Below are 23003 nucleotides of genomic sequence, written 5' to 3'. Positions count from 1 at the left end.
AAGCCTAGTTTTTCAGCCCTTTTTAAAAGCTGAAAAGTCCCCCTCGGCTTATATGCGGGTATTAATAAAAACAGCTTCCAGACAAGACTGGAGGGTGGGGGTGGGAGACAAGTATACTTGCCTGAAGAAACAGGAACAGCAGAGACTCAGCAAGCCTGGGTGGGAAAGAGCAATCTCTGCATCCCCTCCTCACTGCCTTAACGAGGCTAGCACGAGGCTAGCACATGCTGCAGGAAGCTCTGAAGCCTCTGTCTCAGAGGGAGAACAGAGAGCAGAAGGAGGAAACATTCCTAGAGGAAAGAATAAAGGCACGAGGGATCAGAGGGAAAGAGGAGGCAGGAGGAGAGTGGGAAGAAAAGGGTAAAAAATCCTGCCCAAAACATGTGGGGGGGGGAGAGGAAAAAGTCACTATCCAAACACCACCCTCGGCTTATATGTGAGTCAATAAGTTTTTCCAGCCTTTTTTGGTGTAATTAAGTGCCTCGGCTTATATGCGGGTCAGCTTATATGTGAGTATATACGGTACCTTTTGGATTTTAATCAGAAGGCTGGTAGTTTGTCCCTATTGCTGTTACTTTTTGAGTATGGTACTTCCAAACATTCTCAGTCCTGGATTGCCGGGCTAGTCCAATCTCACCTGATCTTGGAAGCTAAGCAGGGTCAGCCCTGGCTAGTCTCTAGATGCCTGACTTCCTGGGAATACCAGTGTTGTGAACAAGGGAGACAATGGCCAACCACCTCTGAAAGTCTCTTGCCTTGAAAATCCTATGGGGTCACCTTAAATCAACCGTGATAACAACCATTTTTTTTAAACCCACAGTGATTCTTTGAGGGAGTTTATTCTCCTTATTCTCTGTGCAGATTGACAGCAATTTGGGCCAGGTTTAGAGCATACAAGTCTGGGAGACCCCAAGGTCTGCAGAAAAATTTGAACACTTTGCCAAACTGGGGTTTCTCCGCCCTGCAAAAAGAACATGTTTGTGCAACGGCGGACAATAGCAACTTATCTCAGTGGGGAGAGGAGGAAGAGCCATGAGAGCCCATGTGCCCTGACTCTGCTCACCTCCACCTGTTGTCTGGAGACTAGTCAGTGTTGGGGGAGCAGAACACCACAGTGAGTTGAAAAGTGAGAAGCAGGAGTTGCTGCCATTCACTACTCTGCCTTCACCTCACACTACTGAGGTCAAGCAGTTGGCTGGCTGGACTGATGGATGGATGGATGGGAGCAGGATCAGCTGACCATCACCACCTCTGTGTAAGCCATGGAGGGGTAGCAGTGCAGTCAGGCAATGGAAACAACATCTTCCCTCCCTCCCGAACCTGGTCAGTGGATGAGTGAACTGGGCAGGAGGCACAAATGGTGCATGGGAGACAGTGGTACTGCTGACAGGTCAATCAAGTGATTGGTCTGGTAAGCACATGCAGGGAGGAAGGTGGATTCTTCCCCCATTAATCTTGTTCCCCACTTGTTGGATATAGATGGAGAATTCCCCGGTTTCAAGTCACAACCGTACATCTTTCTATAGTATTACCATATCCTGATGATGCCTATTGTTCTACCCGATTTCCAATATGCCAAATATATTTTTGTTCTCTCTAAGGATCAAATGTTTAAATTCTCCTAGTTTGGCTTCAAGATATTTTAGCATTACCGAGTAAACCTTCGGTCTCTCTTCAGGTTTCCCTTTTGTGTACATTTTAAATGTGGCTCTTATGGGATGAGAAGAGCATTATGGGATGAGAAGAGCATTATGGGATGAGAAGAGATGTATTGCAATTTATGTACAGGTAATTGTTACTACTCTTGATGTTCCTATGAGATGAAGCATTTCTGTCATTGCAATATACTATGTTTATACAATCATGCTTCATCCAGATGTCAGCATTAGCTGTGAAGGCTTCAGCTTGGTGCTACCTGATACTCACTTTACACTTGCCAGCATCAAGCTATCAGAAATTAACCATGAAATTAAAATCCGTGGAAGCTGTATGCTAATGGACACGGACTAAGGATAGTGGCTATTTTCTTTAGTTCATGTTTAACATATGTTGCTTAGCTTTGCAGTAGAATTTCATTTCATTTGGAGCTTGATTGGGTCAAAACATTGTTCAGCACATTCCTTAGAACACTTCACGGGGACCAAAACATAAGAAGATCCTTGTTGGATCAGACTAGTCCATCCAGTCCAGCATCCTGTCTCACACAATGACCCTCTTCTGAAGGGCCAACAGGACATAAAGGCGGAGTCTTTCCCCCGATGTTGTCTCCTGGCTCTGGGATGCAAAGGATTAGAGCCTCTGACTATGCGGCGTCCCCTTAGTCACCATGGCTAGTGGCCACCGATAGATCTAGCCTCTGTGAATCTGTCAAATCCCCTTTTAAAGCTTTGGCCATTCACTGTCAGTGCATTCCACATTTTAATCACTCTCTGTATAAAGAAGTAATTCCTTTGTCTGGCTTGAATCTGCTGCGTATCAACCTCATTTGATGTCATTGATTTCCAAGTATTTTGGGAGAGGAAGAAAAATGTGTCTTTGTCAACTCTCTGTACCCTTTGCATAATTTTATAAACCTCTAGTATGTCCCATACCCCACTTGTCTTTTTTCTAAACTGAAAAGTCCCAGACTCTTGGCCTTTCCTCATAGGGAAGGTGCTGCAACCTCCTTAACCATCTTAGTTGCCTCTTCTGGAGACGACTCTCCATTGGATATAATGGAGGAATGGGAGCACCCTCTTCTCCCATTTGAGTTCCTTAAGAACACCTGGGTGTATGGCATTAAGATCTGGAGATACATTAGTTTTTAATTTCCCCAGTAGGCCTAGAACCTCGAGAATTTCATCTCTTGTCACCTCAATTCAGCTCAATTATTCAGACTCCCTTCCTGAAAAAAGTGACACGTGTCCCTCAATTTCCACAGTGACCACGGAAGCAAAATATTTATTGATCTATCACTGAACAGACTTATGTAGGATTCTAAATAAAACTGTTTAGATTTGCTCTCTAAATGTTCTTGCCTTTCCCAAAGTGCTGACATTAACTTCTGTTTTGCTCCATGAAGTTCATAATAGCCAATTTCCAGCTAGTGGAATGAAATAAGTAAGTGGTGACTTTCATGTTATGTAACGGTTTTGAACTTGGGCCACATTCTAAATTTAATCTTGATTCTTTACACAAAGTCACAGCATTCTGTTTAATGAGCCAATGCATGCACCAAATTTTCACAAACAGCCATGTGTTCACTGCGGTATAATTGTTGGATGGGTAAATTGGCCTGTTTGATCTGTACTCTAAATAGTGATACCCTTCCAAGCCATTTCAAGTCAGTGAGCTTTGAATGGAACTTTGTTTAGGGCTGCATTGCTAATCTCATAAGAGTTTATCTAGTTGGGAAAATTTTCCAAATATTTATCCTCCTGTAATTCTACCTAGGTCTCCAACTAGTCTTCCTTGTCATGTGATTAGTAAATAGATAACAGACTTACTTGTCTTTTAACTAAAGATAATAATAATTCTTATACAGAAGAATGTGACAAATAGGGACAGGGCTATTTAATTCATTCAGTTAGTCTCCTTCCTGGAATATCCCTAAATAGCTTCTAAGATAAAAATTACAACTAGAGTATTATAAAATTCTGTGGTGCTTAGCCAGTGTTTTAGTGTTCTTGTCTCACTTTTATTTGAGAGCCAGTTTGGTGTAGTGGTTAGGAGCGTGGATTTCTAATCTGGCATGCCGGGTTCGATTCTGCACTCCCCCACATGCAACCAGCTGGGTGACCTTGGGCTCCCCACGGCACTGATAAAACTGTTCTGACCGAGCAGTGATATCAGGGCTCTCTCAGCCTCACCTCCCTCACAGGGTGTCTGTTGTGGGGAGAGGAATGGGAAGGCGACTGTAAGCCGCTTTGAGCCTCCTTCGGGTAGGGAAAAGCGGCATATAAGAACCAACTCTTCTTCTTCTTCTTCTTGAAAAGTAATAATAAATAAACACAAAAGCTGTAGTCTAGACCAGGGGTAGTCAACCTGTGGTCCTCCAGATGTTCATGGACTACAATTCTCATGAGACCCTGCCAGTGTTGACTACCCCTGGTCTAGATACTGCATTTGCAGCTGTTACCTCTGGCTATGCATCCTGCTTCTATCATGCCAAATGCCAAACTTCCTTATATTGGTACATGTGGCTATTAGTTTGACAAATGTAATTGAAGCTATTTTACTGCTACTACATGTGTGGGAAGAGAAGAAGGAGTTGGTTCTTATATGCCACTTTTCTCTACCCGAAGGAGTCTCAAAGCGGCTTGCAATCGCCTTCCCGCACAGGGCACAGCTTCTTGAAAAGAAGTTTAAAATGCAAGAATTCTATTTGAAGAAGAGAATTTGACCTAAATAAAATAAACACACAGAATTGAAAGACTGGAGCTCTCTCTGATTTTTTTCCAAATTAAATAGAATTAAAAAAACTTACATGAAATATCACTAATAGTATAAATGTAATTAAAAAATTTTCACTGGCTATCCAATTACGAATAGAGGAAAAGATATCACTCTTTAATTATAAAAAGCAAGGTGAGGAAAGAATTCTGAAAATGCTACTAATTGTGCATGCAGAGACTAAGCAATACATGCCAAAGAAATTAAAAATCTTCCCACTCTTGTAATTATTTTGAATAGCCTGCGGCTTTTTAATTATAATTGTAAAACAATTCTAAGTTAACTATAAAAGCATGGTTTCACATGATGGCTTTATTAAGCTCACGAGTATGGCTGAATCTAGCAGAAAAATTCTGCTAATGGAAGGGGGTGATGTTCACTGATTCTTCAGATAGGGTTGCCAGGTCCCTTTTGGCCCTCTGCAGGGGAGAGGACTGTTGCCAGCTTCAGGTTAGGAAGCTCCTGTAGGTTTGGAGGTGGAGCAAGGGGAGGACAAGGACCTGAGTGGGGCACAATGTCATAGAGTTTACCCTCCAAAGTATCAAGTTTCTCCAGGACAACTGGTCTCTGTAGTCTGGAAATGAGCTATAATTCTGAGGGATCCCCAGGTCCCACCTGGAGGCTGGCATCCCTTCTTTCAACTGTGTCCACATACTGTTCCTGAAGGTCCCCTGTACATATGTGAAGTCCCAGAAAGCAAAAGAAATGGGAAATTTTTGGAGGAGACACCCACCCTTTTTCCCCAAGAACCTTTTTAAATGGGGGAATTGTGAAATTTTGAGGACATTGAAAATCCTCCTATGAAATATTTTCTCTCTTAGAATGAGTGAAATGATTCTCAAGGCAAGATTATTCACATTCAATATGTCTAGTATGAAAAATTAGGATCTTTCAAATTTCCCAGCAGAAAACAGTAGGAAATGTGGGAGAGCACTGGGAAAAACCCTCTTATTAAATATATATTATGTTTCTCAGAGAAAATTTACACGTATAATTCGCTGTATGAAAAATTTACATCTCTGATCCCCTGTCACTTAAGCATGGCATTTGAGGGGGAGACAAGAAAATCTCACACAGGTGACAAAAATTGTTGATACCAGTAGAGATTTACCAAGGAATCCAAGCCTGTGTCATTCTGATTATATGGATGCCAGTTCCCAGGTGGGACCTGGGTTCTCATCTCCAGACTAAAGAGTTCCCCTAGGAAAAATCACTGTTTTAGAGGGTGGACTCCATAGTATTATTATTCCATGAAACATCACCAGTTCCCACCCTATGAGTCTCAGGTCAGAATAATCTGACTGTGAATCCTGTCCTACAGTCTGATTCACACATTACTGAGTATACAGATTAGGTCTGGGGTACTATGTATTCCCAATTGCAATGTATGGCTGCAAAAGTTGGACCATAAGGAAGGCCGAGCGTCAAAGAATTGAAGCTTTTGAACTCTGGTGCTGGAGTAGACTCTTGCGAGTCCCTTGGACTGCAAGGCAAGCAAACTGGTCAGTCCTAGAGGAGATCAGCCCTGACTACTCCTTAGAAGGCCAGATCCTGAAGATGAAACTCAAATACTTTGGCTACCTCATGAGAAGGAAGGACTCCCTGGAGAAGAGCCTAATGCTGGGAGAGACTGAGGGCAAAAGAAGAAGGTGACAACAGAGAATGAGGTGGCTGGATGGAGTCACTGAAGCAGTAGGTGCAAGCTTAAATGGACTCCGGGGAATGGTAGAGGACAGGAAGGCCTGGAGGATCATTGTCCATGGGGTCGCAATGGGTCAGACACGACTTCACACCTAACAACTATGTAACAGTCAGTGAGTTGGGGTTCTCCTCAATTCCCATGTGCATGGCACCCAATTCAGATCAAAACTGCAGTGAGCATGGAATAGGGTTTTCTACTGCCATGTGAACCATTTTCCCAACCTTGAACAGCAAGAGGCTGGTGCTATTCAGTCCACTAGAAACCCCTAAATCAGTGGTCCCCAACCTTTCTGAGGTCCCCAACCTTTCTGTGCAGCCGCGCCCGCACAGGCCACGCATGCGCGATGCGCGGCCCGGCCTTGATTCCCTCTCCCCGCCCTCCTGCAGTAAGAAGCTTCCTGGGCCGCAAGCTTGCGGCCTGGGAAGTTTTTTACTGCGGGGGGGGCAGGGAGAGGGAGCCGCGGCCCGGCGCCATGGCCTTCGCGGCCCGGCAGCGGGCCGCCGCCCAGCACCGGGCAGCGGCCCGCAGGTTGGGGACCACTGCCCTAAATGAATAGGCTCGTTCTTAGGAATGGGCTTTGAAGCTAGTTCCAACATAAGTTAGAAGACAAATCATTTCATCTGTGTCCGATATGCATATCCAAAAATTCTGGACCATGATGCAATGTGCCCAACAGAAACTCACAGTGTCAGCCTGAAAAAAGGACTATCCTATAGAATATAAGGCCCAAATCAAGCAAACATTAGACAAATCCAGCTTGGTGTAGTGGTTGAGCATGGAGGCTACTAATCTGAATAACTGATTTTGATCCCCCATTCCTCCACACGCAGCCAGATGGGGGATCTTGGGCTAGTTACATCCTGTTAGAAGCTGTTCTGACTGAGCAGTCCTATCAGGGCTCTCTCAGCCTCACCGACCTCACAGGATGTCTCTTGTGGGGAGAGGAAGGGTAGGCATTTGTAAGCCACTTTGAGACACCTTTGGGTCTTAAAACCCAGCTCTTCTTAAAGGCCACAGTATATATAATTACCTTTCAGAACTACATCTTTATTTCAACTATTTCTAAACTTTGGTGGCCATTTTGCTAATACTGTCACTAGGAAAGGCTACAGATGAACAGGACAATACAGAAAAGGCTGAGCCTGAAATAAGAGTATAATTGACACCATAAACAGAAGTAACCCCAAAAGAGATGGATGGAGAGAGCAATCTGAAAGGGAAGAAGTAGATTAAGCCAGCTGGGAAGTTAAATTGGGGCTGGGGCTCAACCATCTACTTAGTAACAATGATATTTATACTATATTTTTACCACTTGGTGTGCAACTTGCTTGTTAATCTTTAATGCACATAGGACCCCCTTGAAGCTGGCCTGCTGTTAGGAATTATTTTTGGTTATTACCAAATAAAAGTCACTAAACCCCTGGGATGGCAGGATGTACTAACAGCCCATTTCACAGGTTATGTAATTAGAAAGAAATGTTGGTGGCTTGATTAAAGGTTACTGTGGAAATCAAGTGTCTTCGGCTCAGCACATTTTAACAGGTCATTTTTTGCCCTATTAGCCACCATATTCTCCTCATGTAATTACAGGCCCGAAAGGCTTCATAAAGAGAGCTATGACTCAACTAAAAATAGCCACAGACTTTTCTGCCAGGGCAGCACTAATATAAATATCTCCATCAACTTATGAATAAGCTTTTGCTCTTTAGCAACATGAAGTGATCTCTTCTCAGGCAGGGAGAATTTAAAAGACAAAGCCTGGGAGAGTGAGTCAGAACAACTATCAAGAGCATGCTGTTATAAAATAGCACATTCATAAAAAACATAAGTCTTACAATATTAGTTTGATTCCTTTCAAAGAGAATGTGCTAATACAAAAACTCAAAAACATTTCTGGCAAAAAAAAAATGAACCTGGAACATGTCTTTCACTTTCTCAAAGAAAGGGGAAATAGGTTTTTCTTATGAGTTGCGTAGCGGAAATTGACAGTTCTTTACAATGCAATAGTAGTATTGGTAGGGTCAGACAGGGGCTATTGCCCAGCAGGGCTTCTGATTGGTCACTGGTGATGAGATTTTCTTAAAATGTTGCTTTGGCAGGTGCTGTCACCACAGCACTGCAGGACTGAAGAAAAACTCCATGCATTATTTTTAAAACATCCTGTTAAACTGAGCCTCTGCCTAAAATGATGAAGATTTATTATTCAGCTCCTGAAATTCTGTGCTTGCCTTCAAGTTTCACCTTCAACTCCAATACTCTTGTTCCCTATAGGCCCAAAGTTTATGAATCTATATAGGAGGAGCCACTCACTGAGATCTTCTCATAGTTTATTGGATTCAGTGAACTCATATTGATTGGCAGGTAATTGTATATTCCAGTCATGCCAAACAGGTAAGCACTATGTCAAGTAATTAAAAAAACACATGCAAACCTCATGCACCCCCTTTTATTAGTCTATCAGTGTTAAACTTAGTGAAAAGAGGAGATCCAGGCCTACAAAGGAGATACAAAACCTACAATGTGAGAATTTACACGTCTAAGCTGAACCAGATCTTGACAGTTCATTCAATTTGCTATTACCTGTTGTTTTTTCCCGACAGGTTGTTTTTTGTAATGTTTTGTATTGTTTTAATGTTTTTTTTTAAATTGGATTTTATTGTTGTGGGGTTTTTATGTTGTAACCCACCATGAGCCAGCTTGTTGAAATTCAATAAATAAATAAATAATAGTGAGGGAGCACTACAGAGAAGACGAGGAGCTACTGGAAAACCGTCACGTGTCTGTATCTCTGCAACAGTCTTTTCGGCTTAATCAAACCTGTCTGCACTACTCCAATACAGACAAAGTTTGTTGAATACCTGGCTATGTAGATTGCATCTGGGGAACAGAACACAAGCCAAACTGTCAGGCAATTGCTTATCCCTGGTTAATACAAAGGAAGGTGATTGAAACTAGTTTAATTTGACTTATATGCCATCTTTCTGTTCAACAAACAGTCAAGACTTCAAAATAGACTTCAACATAGAAATACAATAATTATTTTAGTTGAGTGTGGAGACAATCTTCCCGAAGGTGCCTCTGGTTGTAGAACAAGGCAATGTTTCAATGTTGTGGTGTTTTTTTTCATTCATTCATTCATTCATTCATTCATTCATTCATTCATTCATTCCAGGCGGCTCACAATAAAAATACTAAAACGACAATCCAAGTATATCAGCAATTAAATGTCCCCAACCACAATTAAAACAATCCAGCAATATTAAAACAATATCAAGACGGTGGTAGGGTACAAAAAACCCCCCATTATTCTGTTGCTCCAGCCACCGTCGCTTACCACAGTTCTCATGTGGTAATATCTGGTTGAGATCATCCAAAGGATAGCTTACCATAGGGTGGGACCCCAAGGTTGTAACTCCAGGCACCCTTTCCCCAGCCTCAACCAAATGCTCCATCTTGCAGGCCCTGCTGAGCCTTGATAGCTCTGTCAGGGCCCTTAGCTCTGTCAGGGCCTTCTACGGGAAGCTCATTCCTCCAAGTTCGGGAAAAAGGTCCTGGCCCTGGTTGAGGCCAGGCGGATTTCCTAGGGACCCAGGACAACCAGTAGGTTCATACCCGCAGAGTTAAATGCTCTACGGGGGGCATAGGCAGACAGGTGGTCCCGCAGATAGATTAACACATTGAAATTCGTAAGTTGCCTTTAAAAAAGAATTTGGTGCTCAGTGTAACTTTGCAGTCCCCCAAACCTCCACTGAGAAGGGATTGGTTGCAATCAGTGATTGACTGGCTGAGGACTGGTAAGTAAAGTTCATGGTGCTCTCTCTTCTGCCTTCTCCCCTGCCTCGTAAGGAGGGGAAAAAACATGACACGGTGGTAGAGCAGCATGGAACATGTTTCCTGTATGGAGGGATGCAAATGCAAGGGTTATAATCCTGCATTTGCAAGCCGGAGGCTAAGCATGTTTTAGCCCCCCATGCAGAATTGGTCTGATTTTATTTTGGGCACTCCTGAAGAATCTTAACCATTTGGGTATGTGTACTCTGAGCCCTGTATTTGATCAATAGGAGGACAAATATTGTATTTTCTGATTTTTAGTGGCAGCGTAATTGCAGTATCTTGGCATCTTTTCCTCATTTAAGATCTCTTAATTCGTCAGGAGTGCTCCAAAATTCAATATACCATGAGTGAGTGAGTTACAGCACAGTCTTAAATACACCTTTCTATGGCCATTGCCTTCAGTGTACTTAGGAGGGTGTGGCCTGTTTAGGATTGGAACGTTAAGAACCACTTGAGCATTTTTATTGGCATTGCTGTTAGCTATGTGACTCAGCTATATAACTGGTATCTTGTTCCATGCTCTGCTTCTAAATACATTTTAGCGGTTTCAGTTCATAAAATGTATAATTCAAAACCCGGTTTTATTGATCTGAAACAGCCTTTTTCTTCAGCTACTGATGAGTTACATTTAATATTCTGATTAAATCACATTCTACATGTAGAAATACTAAATACTTACATCTGGGATGGGATGAACAATCCCCAATCCTGTGAGTGTATCCAAGTCGATTAATTATGACACTGAGGCAGGCTTGGTGATAGTAATCTGTAATCCTGACCGGTTCAGACCCATTTGCTATGTAGGTGTTTAAAGCCATGTACCAAGTCATATCCCCATGGATTATTATATAGGTCCTTCTTATATATTTTAAAGTCTGTGTTTGTTTATTATTTAATTTTTTAGGCCACCCTTCTTGAGCCTGTCATCTCGGAGTGGCTTATAACATTGAGAAAATACATCATAATAAAAACAATAAAAACATATATAGTTTAAAATTACTTAATTACTAAAATATCTGGAGGTACCTTGGAGAAGAAAATTACAGCAAAAGAAAACTCCTGCTTGGATCACACCCATAGTCCATCTAGTGTAGCAACCTGTGCTAAAAGGCCAGCAAACATGGCATACTCTTCCCTGATGTTGCCATCCTAACAATGGTATCCAGATATTATTTCTGGAATGTGGAGGTTCCCTTTACCACCAGGGTTAATAACCATTGATAGACCTACTATCTATGAATCTATCCCCTTTTAAATTTATCTGTGTATTAATAACACTAAAGTAGCATTTCCTGAATCTATTGGCCATTACCATCATTGGTTATCCCCAAGTTCTAGTATTAACAAGAAAGGTGGAAAGCTTTCGCTGTTATTTGAAATGACATGGAAAGCAACAAAATTTTGCATCTTAACATCACATGCCTTAAGAAATTTAAGCATTCAAAGACATCCTGTGACAGCGTAATTAGTATTAACTAGATTTGTTTAATTAGACTTAATTAGACTATTATAAGAAAAGAAAATCAACTAGAAGAAGATGATCCTAACTAAAGCTATCACTACCCAGTGGTCCAAAGTTCAACCAACCAAAGAACTATGAAATAATGGTAAATAATAATTATAGCACAATTTGCACAGACACTTCACATTAGGGGATTAAAGTAGTTTAGGATCCATTCTTCACAGAGTCTAATTCCAGTGCATTATCATTCCAGAAACAATCATGAATACAGAGATATACAAGCTCAGCATAATCTTTATGCTGTACAAGAGCAAAAGCTTCAAATGATGCTGTTTCATTGCAATACTGTTCCTGGAACTTTTACAGATATATAGCCTTGAGAAGCAATCAGGTGTTATAAAGAAAACACAGCATGATGCTAGGCTAGTTGAGAAACCTGTTTTAAGACCACTTTATAGAAGTTAGGTTAAAATTTAACTGAGGGTTGGTTTGGGTGTACATACTTGTATACGTATATATACTTGTTAAACATTTTAGGTGATATAACCATAGATGTTCATGTTGCCCCCCGCCCCCCAAAAAAGAGGCCAACGATGGGTCCGGAGGGGGTGGGAAGGAGAGGAGGCCCAGGTGGGTATATCCACAGCTATGCTTCCCAGCCATATTCTGCAGGATCACACTACTTCCGGGGTTTCTTGAAGCCTGAAGAATATTTCAGGGGTTTCTCAATAGCAAAAAGGTTGAGGCTGATGTAATCCATTTTGAGCCTCCACGAGGGTGCAGGGCAGAGTATAAGTTAAAGAAATGTACACTGAAACCTCATAAGCTGAGGTAAATTGTCTGGAGGAAGGGGAACCAAATGTTACGTCAATGTTTATTTTTGTTAACTGAGGCTCAGTTATAAATCATAACTGCCATTTGGAAAGTTTGTAACTGCTGGGAAGAAGTTGAGTTTCTGTTTATAAGCAGAAGTATTCCACACAAGACATTTACCTTGTAAAATGGTGTTTTTTCTATGAAATACATTTGTTCTTTATCTTCATCTGCCACCTCATTCTCTGTTGATAATATGTCTATTCAATCCCAATTCAATTTCCTTTATAAATATGAAGAATCAACCTTAACGGTTTCTAGATGGTCTTTGACTAACATTCCCCGTTACCTTTGAGCCAATAGCCTATTGATATTAAAACACTAATATAAGGAAAGGCGGTAGGATTTTCCCACTATTGTTATAACGAACTTACATTGGAAGACTCAACCACTGAAGAAGTCATTGAAAACAGAAACTATTTTAATATTTATAACATAAATTGTATTGGCATTGAATAGACATATTATCACAAGAATATTGCCTTGGAAAGGTTCTTTGTTTTTCTGTTGATATTTTAAGATTACAGTAGTTATATTCTGTTCAAAATATGAACTGCTTCACTCAGTAGCGGGGGAAAATTAAGGGGAACATTGCCTTTAGGGGTATGCAGCTTACACACTACCAACACCGTAAACCAAGTATATGTCACTCTATCTGATTGTGGACATTATGGATTAAAAACAGAGCAGAGACCAGATTTATGGGATTGAACATTTTAAGAAAAGGACCCATGTACCTGCAGATGTACCTGACGTGTATCACTATATTGTAGTAATAAAGATAACAAATACGTAGGTACACCATGCAGCTGCCTCAGAATTCTGTTCCCTTTCTTTTCCTACCCTTTACCTGCCACAGGAAAATATGTTTTGTAAAAAAAAACAGAGCCTACAGAAAATTAATTGAACAAGAATTGTGGTAGAGCATCTGTCTCTTGACTTTTTGCAAGTAAAGCCCAAACTGCATGTTACATTGGTTGTTGTGGGTTTTCCGAGCTGTGTGGATGTGGTCTGGAAGTTTCAGTTCCTGACATAACTGCTGAAACACCAGGAACTAAAACTACCAGACTATGGCCATACAGCCCAGAAAACCCACAACAGACAGACAGATAATTCCAGCCGTGAAAGCTTCTGACAATTGAATGCATGTTACAAAAACCATGCAAATGCCATAGGACAGCCTTTCTCAACTTTTTTTACCATTGAGAAACCCCTGGAACACCCACTCCAGTCCCATCATTGGCCATTTTGGCTTTGGTGGAGTACTGTTGACTCCCATACAACAGTGTCTATACAGGTCCCTCCTGTCCCCACATTCCTATCAAAACCCCACGTCTTCCAAAGGCCAGGCTGGGCAGGCCATGGAGAGGTGGGCTGCCACCTTCCCACTCTCTCACATCTCCCAGAGGCCAGCCTGCATAGGGAAGGCTGTGGGAGGTGGGTGGGCTTCCTTCTTCCCACCTACCCCAGGTCTCCCAAAGGCCAAGTCAGGCAGGAAAGGTGGTAGGGGAGCTGCCTCCTTCCCATCCCCCCACATCTCCCAAGGACCAGGCTGGTGGGGAAGGGTGCTGGATCCCCCCAGCCCTTCTGAGGAGAGGGAAGGTGAGAGAAAGAAATGAGTGCTCTGATGGCCAGCTGCAGGGCCATGGGGAGGTGTTATAAGCCCAGGTCCTGTTAGGAAGGCCTCCTCAGAGGAAAAGCTTTGCCAGGAGCTCCCAGCTTTAGTTGAGCCTCAGTTGGATGAGCACTTAGCCCAGCCAGATATTCAAAAGCTAGAGAGCTCTGACCAGCAGCAGGGAATAGAGCTGCAGATAAACCAGAGCTTAAATTATTCAGCTGGATGAGAGCTTAGCCCAGCCAGGTATTCAACAATCATCTCCCTGCCTTGTCAGCCCACCTGATTCACCTGAATCAGTCTAAAAGGCACCATACCATGTTAGCAAGACAGCTGCTGACTCCAGAAGACTGTGAGTCATCACAGAGTGAGGACTGAGAGGCTGTTGACAGCATACATTAACTTGAGGCTTAGAAGTCTGGGTTGTGGAACTGCTCCTTCTGCTGATGCCCTTGGACTGCTAAACAAACCTTTGACTCACTGGACTGAGTGAAGACATTCATTGTATTATGTCTGACCCTTGGCATTCCATTTTTGAAATACCAATTCTCTCTGCCTTCCTGGCAGATCATCTGTGCTTCATTCCAGCAGAGAGCTGGAACCTGAGACCAACACAGGAGGCAAAGGAAGCAGCTAGCTTCCCTTCTTTGCCTGGGGGAGATGGAGGGCGAGAAAAGGCTGAGGATGGGACCAGCAGCAGGGTCTTTCAGAGAGGCCAGCACCTATCCTACCTTCCAAGCAGCAGGAAGAGGAAGAAGAGGACAGATAAGCCCCATAATTGGCCCTCATTAGAAGAATGCATTCTCCCTGTTGGTGGCACACCCCCAGGGAGGGCCAATCAGGTAGCTAGTGAGTTGTCCGCACACAATTTGAACTGAGTGGCCCTCATTGGCACAATGCTCTCCCTATTGACAGCATATGCCAGGAAGGGTCAATCAGGTAGGAAGTGAGTTGTCTGCATGCAATTTGAGCCAATTGGCCCTCATTGGCAGAGTGCTTTCTCCCTATAAGCAGCACATCCCCAGGGAGAGCCTATCAGGTAGGTTGTGATTTGTCTGCATGCAATTGGAACTGATTTGCCCTCATTGGCAGAGTGCTCGGTTATTATTAGAGGCACACCCTCAGAGAGGGCCAATGAGGTTGGAAATAAGTTGTCTGCATGCAATTCAACTTTATAATGTTTAGTGATAATATTTAGTGATTGTAAAAAATCCTAAATTTACTATGTAAAGATTTTCACAATTATTTCACAATTTATAATTACATTGATTTATGTCTCATATATTGTTCAAAATGTTATTGATTACAGGCAATAATTATTGGGAAGTACAGCTTTGGTAGAAAAGTGGAGTACATGTGGAGTTCCAGTTAATTTACCAGCCTATTAGTCTAAATTAATCGTATCACTGTAGAGCAGGGGTAGTCAAACTGCGGCCCTCCAGATGTCCATGGACTACAATTCCCAGGAGCCCCCTGCCAGCATTCGCTGGCAGGGGGCTCCTGGGAATTGTAGTCCATGGACATCTGGAGGGCCGCAGTTTGACTACCCCTGCTGTAGAGTATATTGGGAATTCTTGTAGAGTATATTAGAAGTTCATTATAGTTTACTGAACTGTATCATAATCTCACTTTGGTTCTTATTTTTTTAAACTTCTGGTGCTGTTCATTAATATAGGTGGCAGATTTTGGGGAAAAAAACCCATAATCTTAATACTTAAGATACTTCCTTATAAGCAGATTGAGTGAAGCTAAGATAACTGTTCTGAAAAAAGAATTTTGGTTGTCATTTCCCATAGCTAAAATATTTCAAATTTTTCTGGAGATGGACAGATGACTTCCCAAAGTTATACCAGAACTAGGAAGGGACAGGACAGGGATTTAAGTATGAAATACATAATCATTATGGCATAGAAGCATGTGGTTTTATCTCTTCACAAACAGGTATATTTTGTATTCATATATTTCTACCTAGAAATTTTATAAAACTTTTTGTATCAGCAGTTTTTGTCTCAGGCCAAAACAGTTACGGCAGCATATCTTTCTGTCAACAATGATACAGAATTACCCCAGAAGCAGTATAACATAATTTTTGGCATGTCAGAGTGCCCTGTCTCAATATTTATGTACTGACTTACAGTTAGGCTGTTAAAATTCCTGCGCTCTGTATCACTTCTTGCAGAGGTGAGGTGGGTGGTAACTATATAAGGTTTTTCAGTAACAACTCCTTTCCTTCAAACTGGCCTCCACTTTGAGGCCCACCTGGTGCCTCCTTCTGGTTCCAGACCAGAATATTTCTCCTTATCCAGGCTTTGAACTCAGGTGGGTTGGATCTCAAACTGCAAAAGTGGAATTATGACTGATTATACACAGTGCCACTTCCTGGGTCCCAACGGGAGACCTTGTACCCTGTCTGCCCCGGATTACTGTGTCTCCACGGGTGTAACCAGGGCAGAAAAGTTCTGCCATGGGGGGGGGGGGAGGTTCTTTGCAGGAAGAAACATGCCAATGCAATCCTATCTTCCTGCAAACAAAAGAAATGCCTCACTCAGCACCACTGCACCGTCAAGCGCAGTGGAGCTGGCTGAGGCATTTTTTGTCCCTGCTGAGACACTGTAGGTCAGGGAGAATCATGGGCACCGATGGCACCTGCAGCAGGAAAAGGAAGCCAAAAAAAAAAAAATCAGCATTCCCTTGCCACGGAGCATCAGAGGCCCTAAAGCGGACCAGGGCTGGGAGGGGACCAGGCCAGTGGTGACATCATGCAGAAGCGGGGATTAGCCTACTACCATGCGAACACCAGCCCGGCCTTTTACTTATCTTACTTCTTGCTGCAGCACTCTGCCTCCCCTTTAAAAAAAATAGTCCTTGATATATATGCTGTATAATATATATTTCTGCTGTGTAATAGCTTATATTTGAAGAGTTACATGGCCTCTTGCCAGATATCTTGTTTCCCCAATATGAAAATAATCCATTTTCAGAAAATATAGTACATATTTATGAAGAACATTTTGCCAGGTTTTTCAAGCAAACTGAAAGTGGCTTTGCAATAAATAATGCATCTACACTGCATTAAACAAAGCCAGAGTTATACCGAGTGTAATGGAAAATATGACCTTGTAATTTGGTGTAGACCTTGGGGTGCCATTGTTTTATTTATTTCCCCCCTTTTCTCTTACTGTCAATGCTCTGATGTTCCCTTTACTTTGACAAAGCATAGAAAGGTCCTATGCAGGCATTTATGGAAATCCGATTGTTATATCACAGTCTGCATAGTTTCAGTGCAATGCTAAGAAGAATGGTACCATTCTAAGGCATTAATTTGAATTGACATAAGAGTATAATTCTACTTAAGACTGCACTATTTATAACAGTGATAGCCACCAATTACCTTAAGAGAAGGGTGCAGTGAAGTGAAACATGCTCTAATTTTTAAATTGTTTAGCAGGAAAACTCACTGTTCTTTGGTTAGCATTATACTGAGTATTATGGTAACATGTCATTGTTAGTTGCGAAGTCATGTCCGACCCATCGTGACCCCATGGACAATGATCCTCCAGGCCTTCCTGTCCTCTACCGTTCCCCGGAGTCCATTTAAGTTTGCACCGACTGCTTCAGTGACTCCATCCAGCCACCTCATTCTCTGTCGTCCCCTTCTTCTTTTGCCCTCAATCGCTCCCACCATTAGGCTCTTCTCCAGGGAGTCCTTCCTTCTCATGAGGTGGCCAAAGTATTTGAGTTAATTTTTATCACACACACACACACACACATTTTAATAAACCCAGAGAGGAGTCAGGGGGGACAGAGTGCCTTTCTGATTATCTGACTAGTCTGCGGTGGCCTCGTTGAATTCACACCCAATGGAAAAGGAGCAGGAGGGAAGAGGTGAATATGCTGCACTTCTGTCTCCCCCCAGTTGCCTCATCCCATTTCTCCCCTCTCAGAATTTATTCTCAGAGCCCTGCCAGCATAAACTGTCTGGAGGAAGGCTGTTGTAAGCAAAGGGATTCAGATATTCTGCCTGGAGATCTCTCAAAGTTACAAGTGATCTCCAAATTACACAGATAATTTCCCCTGAGGAGAATTGTTGCTTTGCATGATAGTTGAAATGAATGCTTCCTTGTTTTGTTCAGGCAAAGTACTGTGCACACAAAAATGAAGCTAACTTCTTATTTAACAAGCATTTTATTTTATTAGTGATGCCACTAATGTGACGTCTGGTGGCCTGGCAGGGAGGCATAGCCAACTGATTTTACTTCAGTGGTTACTTGAACCCTGAAGAATATTTCAGGGGTTACTCCATGGTCAAAAGGTTTCAAAAGGCTGCTCTAACCACTATACCAAATTGACTCCATGTCAGAGCTAGGCAATGGGAATATGTCTTGCCTATGCTAAAAAAATTACATGACTTGCCAATTTGTTTCTGAGTTCTATTTAAGGTGCTGATTATGGCCTTAAAAACGCTTCATACTCTAGAACCCTTATATGTCCCTATATGTGGACCAGCTATGGCTGGCTACAGACTGCCACCTACTGGCTGTTCCCTCACCTAAAGCTGCCAAGCTGGTTATCAGTTGGCATGTGCAAAATCAAACACCCACCCATGGTATTTTGGGGGGGCTGGGTATAATGGACTCAGGAAATATCAATACTGGAATCCAGAAAATATTTTGGAAAGCAGAATGTTTTCATCTCTGAGGCATTTAAATGGACCAATATAAATTTAAATGCCTCTGCAGCACAGCCCACCAAACAGCTGAGCCTGCAGAGAGAACTCTCCCTGCAGGATGGTTTGGGGTATGCTGGGGGGGCACATTTGAAGCAGGCCCTGTGCAGAGGACAGCTTATAGCTGCTCCTGTGGAGAGAAAGCAATGCCTTTTGCTTCCTTCTCATTGGAAGGGGGGAAATGAAAGGAAGTATTTAAATGGCTGCCCTCATTTAATCTTAACAGCAGATGGGTGGACTCATCAAGCTGCTAAGTTTAAATGGCCAGCAGTCGTTTCAGGGATCCCTTTCCTCCTTCCAAATGGAGTGAAATGAAAAGGATTGCTGGAATGGCTTGCAGCCTGTAAGGCTGAACTGGCTGCAAGACATTCCAGTGCTCCCTTTCTGTTTCCCCCATCTGGAAGATGGAGAAGAGAATGAGAGGGCTTAAATGGCTGCTGGCCATTAACATTTAAGAACTGATGGGCATACCAGTCAAACTGCTAGGTTTAAATGACCAAAAAATGAAGACCTATCAGTCTTGAGAAGAAACAAACTGAAAAGGCTCATGTAGATGTCTGAACATGTAACCCAAATCTTTATTCTTAAATTGTAAAAGTCAAGGAGCTAGAACAAGGTCCAGATTTACACTCGTTTTCAGCCACTTTCCTCAGTAGCTCTCTCCTTATTTCAAATTAATGTCTTGTAAACCTCTGTATATGTATGTCATTTCAATAATTCCGCAATGGTTATGTAGTGGAGGCTTCCACATCCCAAAGTCAGCGTCTTGTTGAGGTCTTCCACCAAGAGAACCTATTGTCCGCTAGTTATTGATAAGCACAGACAGAAGATTAGCACAGAGATAAAGGACCTGAAGTTTGACTCAGGATCAGTTTATCAGTTCATATGCCACATTTAAGAATAGCTACATGAAAAAAATGCAAAGTTACAGTTCTCTTAATATAGATGATCACTTCATTGGGGATAAAATGCAACCATTCGGTAACACAGATTAAGAAAATCTCAAGTGACCATCATGAGAAAAATGGTTGTCAGAATCAGCCCTTCCCCTCTCATTCTTCAAGAGCTCTTTCCTGTTCATCCCTGCTTGGCAAAGTAATTCTAAACGTTTTCCAAAAAAATCATATAGGGCTTGTGGTGGATAATGATGTGCCCTCTAGTGGTAAAAAGTGTTATCTATGATTCTATGTAACTGCAGTGTCAAGATTTTCTCTACAATTTTATTTTGAAGTGATATTCTAAAATACTTTGATAATCCAAGTAAAACTTGTAGCTACCAAATTGACTAGTGATATGCTTTTGGACTGCTCTTATGAACATCTGTTAAAATCAAACTGGTCTAGAGTATGAAAAACAAAAACACTGTTTTTTTTAACATACCATTAATATACCACGGTGGAATCTTTGGTTTCACGCCTGAAACAGAAACCCATGTGCAGAATTTATACCAACTAAGCAATAGGCTCTGTCATATGCAAAGAATAACTGTCTTGTGTCAGATATGAGGTTGTAGAGCAGGGGTAGTCAAACTGCGGCCCTCCAGATGTCCATGGACTACAATTCCCATGAGCCCCCTGCCAGCAAATGCTGGCAGGGGGCTCATGGGAATTGTAGTTCATGGACATCTGGAGGGCTGCAGTTTGACTACCCCTGTTGTAGAGTCATTTTCCAATTTCATATCCAGACTATAAAGATCAGCTCTCCAGGCAATAATGGATGCTTTGAAGGGTGGACGGGGCTGTTGTGCGAAATAAACATTTGATCCTCCCACACAGGTTGTTATAGAGACTTGAGGTCTACTACACAGGGTTGTTGTACAGATGAAACAGGAGGCAAAATAGCCCCTGCAACTGTATCAAGTTTCATGTGCACAACAACCTTGCATGGTAGGCCTCAAATGTTCAGAGAGTGGTGCAGAAACGCACATGACTTAGCTGTGTCTCCCCTCCAGCAGCGAGGCCGGCCACAGTATTTTGAAATGGGGCTTTTCTGTGGCCTCCCTGTCAGCCAATGTTTAGGCAGGAGGAGAAAGCTTTCCCCCTTCAAAAGGAAAGCATACCCATGCCCTCAGACTCCTCTGCAATGCTCTCGGAAACATGTTGCTTGCCTCAGTCAGGGGCTGTTAGAGGCTTCCTTCACAGCAGGCCTGAAGGGAAGGGTATGTGTGTGTGTGTGTGTGTGAGCAATCCTGAGCGAGAGCAGCAATTGGCTATGAGTGGGGAAGATTCCACCAATAGGAGTCTTCAGAACCTTCAGCATTTTGTCAGGGTGTATGGTCATGTTTTTTTGTATATAGATATTAAGTTTTATTGCGACAGTAGTAATGGAATTCGAATACTAATATATTCAAATCACTGTATTTTTCAGTAAGATCCACTCTCATCCAGGGATTAAAAGGTTCTTTAAAATGTGGTCCCTCAAAATCAGCCTTATTCCGGCCATGGAATTTGGCTTCTTCCTTGCACAGTGGCATAGCCTTGAAGCTAATGCACTTTTTCACCTCCCTCATGCCAACAGGTTTCTCCAGCCTCATTACAACACACCCTCCAGGTTATTCTACAGCGAAGAAAGAAATTACATTCAGGTAAAATGATTTTGATCCCTTGGGGACTTCTTCTTATATGGTGATAAACTTTCCCAATTCAGTGGAAAGATGAAAACTGTCTTGAAATGATATATTTGTGATATATTGTTTGGGACTAACAGTTCTATCACTAAACATTATAAAGTTGAACTTACATGAAGCGAACTTACTCCCTACCTAATTGGCCCTCCCTTGGGGTAAGCCACCAATAGGAAGGGAGCACTCTGCCGATGAGGACCAATCAGTTCAAATCACCCTCTGCCAATGAGTCCAAATTGCATGCAGACAGTCAGGAAAAGCCTCTACCCGGGAATGTTTACTCATGAGTAAGTCATGGCCCTCAGCCAGGATAGTTTAGCCCCAATCAGGAAGGAGCTCTCAGCCAGGAAACGCTTATAAGCCAGTTTCAGAAGTCTGCTGGGTGGAAGAGGAGCTGGCTTTAGAGCATACCCTGCTGCCAGTAAGTTGCCCTGGCCTCATGGACTCTTTTAATTTGGGAGGGGAGCAAGCCACCTCCTGGCACAGCCTCTGTGTGCCATCTGAAGGGGGGCTGTGGAAGGCCCAGAAATGCCCTTTCTGCCAGCCCCCTGGAACCCAGGACAGCCAGGAAAAGCCTCTGCCTTTGGAATTTTTACTAATGAGTAAGTCATGTGAGGTTTGCAATGTGCAATCAGAAAAGGGAGGAATGTTTTGGGGGTGGCCATCACAGGAAATTGCAACAGGGAAAATAATGCTGATATGGGTGGGACTGGGAAGATACAGGATTTCCCTTTCCGTATGGATACTATCTTGGTATAGCTGCAATTTTTCCAAGGTCATCACAGCAAAGCAATTTGTAGACCAATAGCATGGAAGATGGGGAAAGTGTAGACAGGGCACAGAAGCACCATGAGGCCATGGGGACATTTGGGTGGGTGGGTGGGGGGAGGGACACTGTTTCCCAGTGGCATCTTCCCAGTAGAAGAGCTGTTTTGTATACCCTGCTTTTCACTGTCTCAGAGTGGTTTATAATTGTCTTCCCTTCCTCTCCCCATAACACAGCTTGTGAGGTAGATGAGGCTGAGAGAAACTGCTCTGTGAGAACAGTTTCTAACAGGACTGTGACTAGCTCAAGGTCACCCAGCATGTGGAGGAGCAGGGAATCAAATCCTGCTCATGCATTAGAAGCCGCTGCTCTTAACCATTACACCAAGCTGTACAAATTGCCCTTGCCTTAAAGCAGGGGTAGTCAAACTGCGGCTCTCCAGATGTCCATGGACTACAATTCCCAGGAGCCCCTGGGAATTATAGTCCATGGACATCTGGAGGGCCGCAGTTTGACTACCCCTGCCTTAAAGAGATGTAGCTAGAGCACAGGCAGAAGAAGCTGTTGCAGGAGGATGGTGACTGCTAGGGGATTCTTTTCCTTTAAATTTGGACCTTCTGGCCAATGATTGCTCAGCGCAATCTAAGGAGAGAGGTACTCAGAGATTTCCTACATGGAGAGGCGATTCTTCCTCCTGATGGATGGCTGCCCTGACTCTCCCCCAGAAACATTAGCGAGCTGCCCGGAAGCAGGGATGAGATGGCTCAAGCAGAGTCAATTGAAGCTCAATCCTTCAAAGATGGAGGTCCTGTGGATGGGTAGGAAGGATCCATGTGAGGAAGAGCGTCTGCCCACCCTGGATGGTGTGCTCCACCAGGATGGCTTACTCCACCAGGAACCTGGGCATGATCCTGGAGTCTTCCCTCACAATGGAAAAGCAGGTCACTAAGGTAGTGCAGCTGGCATTCTAC

At 42.9% G+C, this 23003-nt stretch overlaps 1 long non-coding RNA gene across 1 annotated transcript in view; it reads left to right on the top strand.

Moving 5' to 3' along the window:
• LOC143829324 (uncharacterized) overlaps positions 1 to 23003 on the top strand; it is a 45076-nt gene that overhangs the window by 2942 nt on the left and 19131 nt on the right. The window contains exons 3-5 of the long non-coding RNA XR_013228074.1: positions 1679 to 1788; positions 8405 to 8494; positions 21161 to 21227. This is a non-coding gene — a long non-coding RNA (uncharacterized LOC143829324). The remainder of the gene's footprint in view (positions 1 to 1678; positions 1789 to 8404; positions 8495 to 21160; positions 21228 to 23003) is intronic.

Source organism: Paroedura picta, chromosome 2 (assembly GCF_049243985.1).
Source record: "Paroedura picta isolate Pp20150507F chromosome 2, Ppicta_v3.0, whole genome shotgun sequence".
NCBI classification, from domain to species: Eukaryota; Metazoa; Chordata; class Lepidosauria; order Squamata; family Gekkonidae; genus Paroedura; species Paroedura picta.
This window is presented reverse-complemented; position numbering and strand designations above follow the sequence as displayed.